The sequence below is a fragment of the Pongo abelii genome, chromosome 3, assembly GCF_028885655.2.
Source record: "Pongo abelii isolate AG06213 chromosome 3, NHGRI_mPonAbe1-v2.0_pri, whole genome shotgun sequence".
NCBI classification, from domain to species: domain Eukaryota; kingdom Metazoa; phylum Chordata; class Mammalia; order Primates; family Hominidae; genus Pongo; species Pongo abelii.
In genome coordinates, this window is record NC_071988.2 from 193324861 (window position 1) to 193334239 (window position 9379).

Below are 9379 nucleotides of genomic sequence, written 5' to 3' on the forward strand. Positions count from 1 at the left end.
GGGATTGGCAAGATCCTGAAGTAATAAAATCCAAATTGTCTTAACTCAAAATAGAAAGAAGGCAAAATTATTATTATAAGCTTGCGAAGTTCAGAGTTTCAAACAGGGCATCACCACCTGTAAAGAACAAAAGCTATTGTTAATAGAATAGCATCCCTAAGAGCAAAATAGATGAGGAGCTGACAAGAATATGGTTCAAAGGAACTAAAGAATGAATAATCAGGAGGCAGTCTCTTCAAATCAACACTTATTCTTTTGCCAATTTTTGCATGTGAGCTAGTTTTCAGACCTGGAACCTACTGAATGTAAGAAACTTGGTCCCAAAATACAGGGATCACATAACATCACTTAAGGATATTTGATAACAAGTTCTCAATCTTTTCCAAAGATGTATATGACTTTTTATTTTGGTAGTCATTTCGTAAAAGAGAGAAATACCTAATCTTTGAAGGACTATTGACACACCAAATTAACTTTGACACCAGACGATTCATGACATTTTATGAATTTTTGTGAACGGATGTGTATGGGAAGTAGGTAATAAGCAGAGTCTGTGATCAGGTTTGGTTCATAGTATGCAATGGGTCTACGGAACCCCTGATGGTAATTTCTCTCATTGCCAAATGTATGATTGAAGTGAATATACTCAATAAATGGTCAACACATCCCATTGGTTTTTGGTCTCTAAGATATGAGCTGTCATAGGTGAAGATAAATGGAAGTCTCTGAAACTACCTCCCTTCCATTCACAAACAGACTAAATCAAAACCATACCATTCCATATCCTGAGGAAATAGTGATGATTAATGCCCAACTTAACGACCAATAAATGTCATTAAATCCACAAACATAACCCATCAAAAAGCCACATAAATCCTGACAGATGATGATGAGTTACTGCAAACTCAATCTGCAGCCCCTATTGCAGTTGGTATGGCAGAGGTGATACCTTTGCTACAGCAGATTAATACAGAATAAGACACTTGATATGTAGCTAGTGATCTGATAGATGTATTAATTTTCATTACCATTAGAAAGAAAATCCAGAAATAATTTTCTGTTACTTGACACAGACTACAGTCTGTTCTTATTTAGTTTCATGGTCTTGCCCCAAGAATATGTTAACTTTCCTGTCCTCTGTCACAATATAATTCGAAGAGATCTAAAACAGCTGAACATCTGCAAGAGCAGCACATTGGTGTGCTCTAAAATTAATATCATGTTAATCGAATTAATATGCAAGAAGTGGGAAGTTTATTGGAGACTTTGCTAAGGCACGTAAACTCCAGAAACTGCAAGATAGACCAAGAATAGGGTATTGTCACAGCAGTGTAGATCTGAGGTATTCCAGAACATCCCCTGAACATAAGGGCTATATTATTGTGTCTTCAATTTCCCACCACTAAAAGGTAAGCCAACTATCCAGTAGGACTTTCAGATTTTAAAGGAAGCATAGCACACACACTTAAAATATTATTCTGACTTTATGCCCAGTGACACAAAATGCATCTAGTTTCAAGTAGAGTTTAGAGAAGGATAGGGCTCTACAAAAGTTCTAGGCTGAGATATAAGTGGTTCTGTCCCATGGGAAACATAACCTAGCAGATAAAATTGTATCATAGATGTCTGTTGAAGGAAAATATGCTATGTGGTGGTTGTTAAAGGTAAGACTCAATAGAAGAATCATAAGCTAGACTTGTACAGGGATAAGTCAAAATATATCACCTGCAGTATACTTTTATGTACTTCTTGAGAAATAGATCTTGTAATATTACTGAACCCTGGAATATTAAGTAAATTTGTAGCCATAACTGCCCTTTGTAAGCTAGGTTTAGTCCTATTCACCATATCATAAGGTCAGATGGCACTAGCTGCAATTCATTATAAGATGTAAGTGATGTAATTTGCAACAGGCATAAATAAGACCAAAGGACAGAAGTTAATTGCACAAGCAGGTGGCTCAGACTTCTGTGTAACTAACCTATTACCCTAGCACCTCTCCATCAACTCTATATGTGAGTGCACAATAAAAACTTATTCTGGCTATATCTTAGCCTCACTCAGGGGTGGCCTTGAAAAATAGTGCAGAGGTTAATTTTTCCAATGATCACTCAGTACTACCCTTGAGTCTGAAAAGAAATAATGGCCACATGTTAGAATATATATATATATGTACTCATAAACAGTAGTAATCAGTTTGACTGGTTGATTAGGAGCCTAAAAAGATAAAGATTGGATGATTGGGAACAAGACAATCAGGACAAATGACATACGCATGAACTTATGGGAGTAGATACAAAGTGTCAAAATCTTTGTGTGTCATCTCAATGCCCACCAGAAAGGATTCACAACAGAAGAGCTACTAAATACCTAAGTAGACGGAATAACTCAGCCATAATAACAGAAACGGAAGCTAATCATGAGCTTAACAGCATAAACTCCTGCTCACTAAAGCTGACCTAGTTAACTGACTCCAGCCTGCTGGCAAGAGAGACCAATGCCAATCTCTTAATATGGCACCTTCCCTGAAAGAGACCAACCAGCCACTTGATGTAAGTTGACTTATTTTAGCCACCCACTCTGGAAAGGGCAGAAATTCATACTGACTAGAGTCTACATCTATTCTGGGCACAAGTTTGCCTTTTCTATCTCCAGGGCCTTGACTGTTGCATTATCCAAGGGCTTAAAAGTTTGAATATATCCAGCATGAGATTCTACATAAATATCACATTAAACTATAAAATCTACTCTTCAGGAAAGAAGGTATGGCAGTGGGCACATGATATGTAATCTACTGGTTTCATAATATACCATATGGTCTAAAAGCTGGTGGCCTACTATAGTAAAGAATGGCTTTGTTACCAATAGGTAGAAGGGTGAAAGCAGGAGTGGACCTCTTATCATTAATCCCAGTAACTCTCTTATTTTTCTTTCTCATCACTGTAACTCTAACCCCCATGGACTTAGAGGTACTGTTTCCTAGATCAAAGATGCTTCTAACTGAGGGCAGAGCAAGAGTTTCATTAAAGCGTTAGGTAAGATACTGTCCAGTCATTCTAGACTCCTGATGCCAAAACACCAGCAGACTTGAAAAAAAGTCAAAAATCTCAGTGGAAATAATTAGTTCTGATCATTGAGAATAAGTAGAATTCTTCATACCATGAAAGCAGGGAAGAAGGACTTTCATAACTAGCAGATCTTTTGAGGTGTCCCCTGATATTTATTTGTCCTGTCTTGATTATAAATGGACAAGGCCAATAGCCACAGCTTGAGAAAGGCATGGCATAGAGGGACTCAGATTTCTTAGGGGTTAGTGTTATTTCACCCGGTCAGGTAAGCCAGGTGTCATCCAGTGGTGTTATCTCAGGTGCTAACAGGTGTTATCCAGGGGTAAGGGGAAGAAAAAATGTGTGAAGGAGAGGGATAATAAATACCAGTTTAAACCTCCCCAAATCTGCTACAGAAGCAAGATGGAATACTGTGATATGAAGAGATATATATTTTGGTTTTTGGTCCCAGGTTCCTGAAACCATGGTAAATTTCATGTCATAAGAGCAATTGGAGAATCTTTTGTTAAATATTTGGTTTTTGTTCCCAGTTCCTGAAATAGTTCTGGAGCTATAAAGGAGAAAGGGGCATCTTTTGTTATTCATAACAATCCCGTTTCAATCATACCTGAGTTTATGTTAACAAAGTAACTTTCAAAACTCCCCAAGGATGGAGAAGCTGATTGTCAGGGAAACCAAACATGTCATTAGAATGTTGAAACTTCAGCCCCACTCCAGACACATTTCCAAGAAAGGGAGAGGGGATAATGGTTGAGTTTAATTACCAATGGCCAATGACTTAATAATCATGTCTTTGTGCTGAAGCCTTCATAAAATCCTTAAGCAAAAGAGTTTGGAAAGCTCCTGGGTTGATGAATACCTGGAGATGTTGAGAGGGGGGTGCACTTCTCCTTCATACCTTGCCCTATGCGTCTCTTTCATCTGGCTGTTCCTGAGTTTTAACTTTGTCAAAAGACAGAATTACAATACATTTAATTTGTCATGTGAAAGACCACCAGGATGGCTAAACACTAGAAAAGAGAGTTAGGCTGGTAATATTGGTTTGCACTCTGGTAAGAGAAAGTCTCCAGTATGGACCCAAGTTTCTCTCTCTTCAAGGAGGGGAAGGATAGGTTGGATTTTATGCCTCAAAGGATCTATATCACACACATTTAGCAGGTTTTGGGCAAAAGCTATACACATTTAGGAAGGGAATCAAGTGCATGCAGATTGGGTAAACAAATACAATATATAACATGCATCTCGGGTCCACTTTGGAGTTGGATTTTATCATTAAAATGAGGTGAAATTTGGCTCTTTACATCAAAATGTCACAGCCCAATGGGTTCTTCTTGCCCAGTGCCCAGAAAAACCAATGCACTGGGAAAAGCAGGCATTGCAGCAAAGAAAGAGATTAGTAAACACAGGGGCAGTCAGAGGAAAGAAAAGGAGCTATTTCTCAAATCTGCCTCCCTAAAAATTTTAAAGCTAGGGTTTTCTAAAGGAACTTTGGTCGATAAGGATCTAGGAAACTGAAACAATTGATTGGCTGGGGATGAAATCACATGGGTGTCTTCACTGTCTTCCTGCAACTGAGTCAATTCCTGGGAGAGGATCTCAGAATCAGGTGATGTCTCTTGGTCTGCTGAAATGCCATATCTGAAATATATCTCAAAGACCAGTTCTTTAAGTTTGGCAATAGTGATGTTATCTACAGAAGTAGTTAAGGAAGTTATAACTTGTGCCCCCTTGGTTACATGACTCTGGAGCAGTAAGCAACTTATAGAAAAGCAAGCTCAGCCATGGCAGGTATTTGCTTAGCAAAGTTCAAGCCCTTACCAAGATTCTAACCCTGTGACCTTTTGTTAGTCTTTACAAATACAGTTTTAATTTTTTTTATATAGAGGAGGGGATTGGCTTAAGGAGGGACTATTATGGCCTCCGCACAAGAAGGAGCAAAAGCAATTCAACCTGGTAGAAGCAAGATGGAGTCAGTTATGTCAGATTTCCCTTACCACTACAATATCTGCAAAGGTGGTTTCCAAAAAGTAAATTATAGGACAAGAAGATTATCTATGCACAGCCTCTATAAGCTGGTTGAAACTGGCCTAAGTTCTGCAGTAGCTTATCAGAAAAGAATTTGTAAGGCCACCCCTCTCTCTAATCAGAGAGTGCCTACTGTTAGGGTGTTTAGCCCCAGAAATTTAGAAATTTGCTCTGTCAGCCAGTTCTGGACTCTCAACAGATAACTTTGTTTCCTTAACATTTGTGTCCATCTAAGTTTAAACACGGGCATCCAGTTTGTTGTCTCAGATCACAAGTTTAAAGATCTCAATTGCCTCTATTGTGACTCTAGAATCGGGCAGCACTTTATTTCATGAAATTGACTAAGTATTCCAACAAGTTGAGCAGAGAGGATTGGTTTTGTAGACAGAAAGCACTGAAGAGAGACGAAACAAAAAACAAAAAGCAGACTGATCATTTCAAAATTACCTTCCTTGTAAGACAGGAGCAGGGAGAGAGAACCCTAGAAAAATAACTAATTAGTTAGCATCAGGTGGCTGTAGGCTACCTTTAAAGTAGAGAGGACTTCATTATTACACCAATTGAAGATTGAATCTGGCCTGTTTAGGAAATTGGTTGTTATGTTTCCTGATTTCTCAAAAGGTTAGATAACAACTTAGCTTTAGTTTGGTGATGTGGGACTTTAGCATAGGTGACTCCATTTTGGTTTTTAGTCTGGTCTATGGAGGCCGAGTACAGGAGCTTAGTCCAAAACAATGGCTTTCTATAACTTTTATTAAACATTCTTTTATCATTAACCAGTAATCTAGTAAGTTACCGTTTTTCTTATTTCTGGCAGCCAAGCTAGCAAATTATCAAACCCCAGGGGGAGTTGTGGAAACCTCAGATGTACAGCCAGTGGATCAGAAGTTGGAAAGGAGACCTAGACTTGTGATTGGCATCTGAAATGAGGGTGGTTTTGTGAGACTGAGCTGGTAAGTTGTATCTCATGCTAACACCAGGTAGGTAGTATCAGAATTAAATTAAATTGTAGGCCAATCAGATGGGATCTGCAGAGAATTAGAGAATTGCTTGGTATAAAAAAAGTCCACACGGCCAGGCGCTGTGGCTCACGCCTGTAATCCCAGCACTTTGGAAGGCCAAGGCGGGCGGATTACGAGGTCAGGAGATCAAGACCATCCTGGCTAAAACGATGAAACCCCGTCTCTACTAAAAATTACAAAAAATTAGGCGGGCGTGGTGGCGAGCGCCTGTAGTCCCAGCTACTCGGGAGGCTGAGGCAGGAGAATGGCGTGAACCCGGGAGGTGGAGCTTGCAGTAAGCCGAGATCGCCTCACTGCACTCCAGCCTGGGCAACAGAGCGAGACTACGTCTCAAAAAAAACAAAAACAAAAACAAAAAAAGTCCACACATTTTTGTGTCATAAGTGTCATGTGAGAGTGTAGAGTAGAAAACAGCTTGCTTTTTGTTTTTGTTTTTGTTTTTTCCTTTTACAGCGGTTGCAATGGATTCTATTAATCTTCCTCTTTGAACTTGACCCCACTCCAAAATAAGTTTATTATCTTAAAGGAGTAAATCCTGACTTCCAGAACGAAAGCATTTATTCCCCCAGCTGACAGCTCTCCAATGAGTTTCTCTCTTAGGACTAGCCCTTGGCCAAAAATAACTTCCTCATCCAAATTTTACCCTAGGTACTAATTTCAATAGAGTACTCCCTAATCACAATCCTGTATGTAAAGTTCCTCTCAAAGTTTGCTTCCTTGAGAAACCCAACCTGTACACATGAACAAGGCACACTTTGCCAACTCAATGACATAAGTTTCTATATAAACACGTTTGAAAGTGTCAAAATATTTCCATACAATCCCCTCAAGTACGTATACAAACACAAGCATGTATGCATGTACACATACACACAACATATTCAAATTGACTGTTCTTGTTATAAATATTTTTTCCTTTCAAATTTCCTTTTTTTCTATAGGGAATTCAATAAGCACTGATTCAAAAGTACTTGAATATCTTAATGAATAGTAACTTAATGAAAGGTAAGCTTATTTTTCATTGTTATTAGAGATGGTGTACTATCTGTATTGTTATTTTTTTAGGGAGATCTATTTGCATGAATAACATTCCATGGAGGAGGATTAAACTCGTCAGATAACTAAAATAGACCAGGAAACAAGTTCAAAGAAGTCGAGTGAACATGATTACACAATAAATAGGAGAATTTATATTTAGAAATAACTAAAAATAATTAGGCTCATATTTATGCAAAGATAAGCTTATTTGTTTTGGCACAAGGTATTCTATTTTAGAAAGTCCAAATAGAAAGTCTAAGAATATCCTTCGCCCACTTTTTGATGGGGATGTTTGTTTTTTTCTTGTAAATTTGTTGGAGTTCATTGTAGATTCTGGATATTAGCCCTTTGTCAGATGAGTAGGTTGCGAAAATTTTCTCCCATTTTGTAGGTTGCCTGTTCACTCTGATGGTAGTTTCCTTTGCTGTGCAGAAGCTCTTTAGTTTAATTAGATCCCATTTGTCAATTTTGGCTTTTGTTGCCATTGCTTTTGGTGTTTTAGACATGAAGTCCTTGCCCATGCCTATGTCCTGAATGGTATTGCCTAGGTTTTCTTCTAGGGTTTTTATGGTTTTAGGTCTAACATTTAAGTCTTTAATCCATCTTGAATTGATTTTTGTATAAGGTGTAAGGAAGGGATCCAGTTTCAGCTTTCTGCATATGGCTAGCCAGTTTTCCCAGCACCATTTATTAAATAGGGAATCCTTTCCCCATTTCTTGTTTTTGTCAGGTTTGTCAAAGATCAGATAGTTGTAGATATGTGGCATTATTTCTGACGGCTCTGTTCTGTTCCATTGATCTATATCTCTGTTTTGGTACCAGTACCATGCTGTTTTGGTTACTGTAGCCTTGTAGTATAGTTTGAAGTCAGGTAGCGTGATGCCTCCAGCTTTGTTCTTTTGGCTTAGGACTGACTTGGCGATGCGGGCTCTTTTTTGGTTCCATATGAACTTTAAAGTACAGACACTTCTCAAAAGAAGACATTTATGCAGCCAAAAAACACATGAAAAAATGCTCACCATCACTGGCCATCAGAGAAATGCAAATCAAAACCACAATGAGATACCATCTCACACCAGTTAGAATGGCAATCATTAAAAAGTCAGGAAACAACAGGTGCTGGAGAGGATGTGGAGAAATAGGAACACTTTTACACTGTTGATGGGACTGTAAACTAGTTCAACCCTTGTGGAAGTCAGTGTGGCGATTCCTCAGGGATCTAGAACTAGAAATTCCATTTGACCCAGCCATCCCATTACTAGGTATATACCCAAAGGACTATAAATCATGCTGCTATAAAGACACATGCACACGTATGTTTATTGCGGCATTATTCACAATAGCAAAGACTTGGAACCAACCCAAATGTCCAACAATGATAGACTGGATTAAGAAAATGTGGCGCATATACACCATGGAATACTATGCAGCCATAAAAAATGATGAGTTCACATCCTTTGTAGGGACATGGATGAAATTGGAAATCATCATTCTCAGTAAACTATCGCAAGAACAAAAAACCAAACACCGCATATTCTCACTCATAGGTGGGAATTGAACAATGAGAACACATGGACACAGGAAGGGGAACATCACACTTCGGGGACTGTTGTGGGGTGGGGGGAGGGGGGAGGGATAGCATTGGGAGATATACCTAATGCTAGATGACGAGTTGGTGGGTGCAGTGCACCAGCATGGCACATGTATACATATGTAACTTACCTGCACGTTGCGCACATGTACCATAGAGCCTAAAGTATAATAATAATAATAATAATAATAATAATAAAAAGAAAGTCTAAGAATAGTTTTGTATCTTATTTGGAAGCAAAATGTATCTGACCTGATCTCATTTAGTTTCAAACCCTGACCTTAAGAGATAAAGGTTTATTGTGGTATGTATGTATTTTACTTGGTTGGAATAGTTAAACATTTTCTTATAGAAATATTAAGGATTTTTATTACAAGCTGCAGTACCTAACACACTGGAGTTGTTACAAAGTGTACAGTATATACTGTGTATTCATCATGTCCTCTTTCTAGACTCTGAAAATTTCTGAATTCCAAAACATATCTTAGATATTTAATTTCAATACTAACTTTATTCAAAATGCAATAAAATATAAAATGTAATATACATGCATGTTTAAAATGGCAGCAAAACCTGAGATCTCTCAGGGACATTATTTAATGTAAAGAACTTATTAATCTCTTCTCTAAAACAAA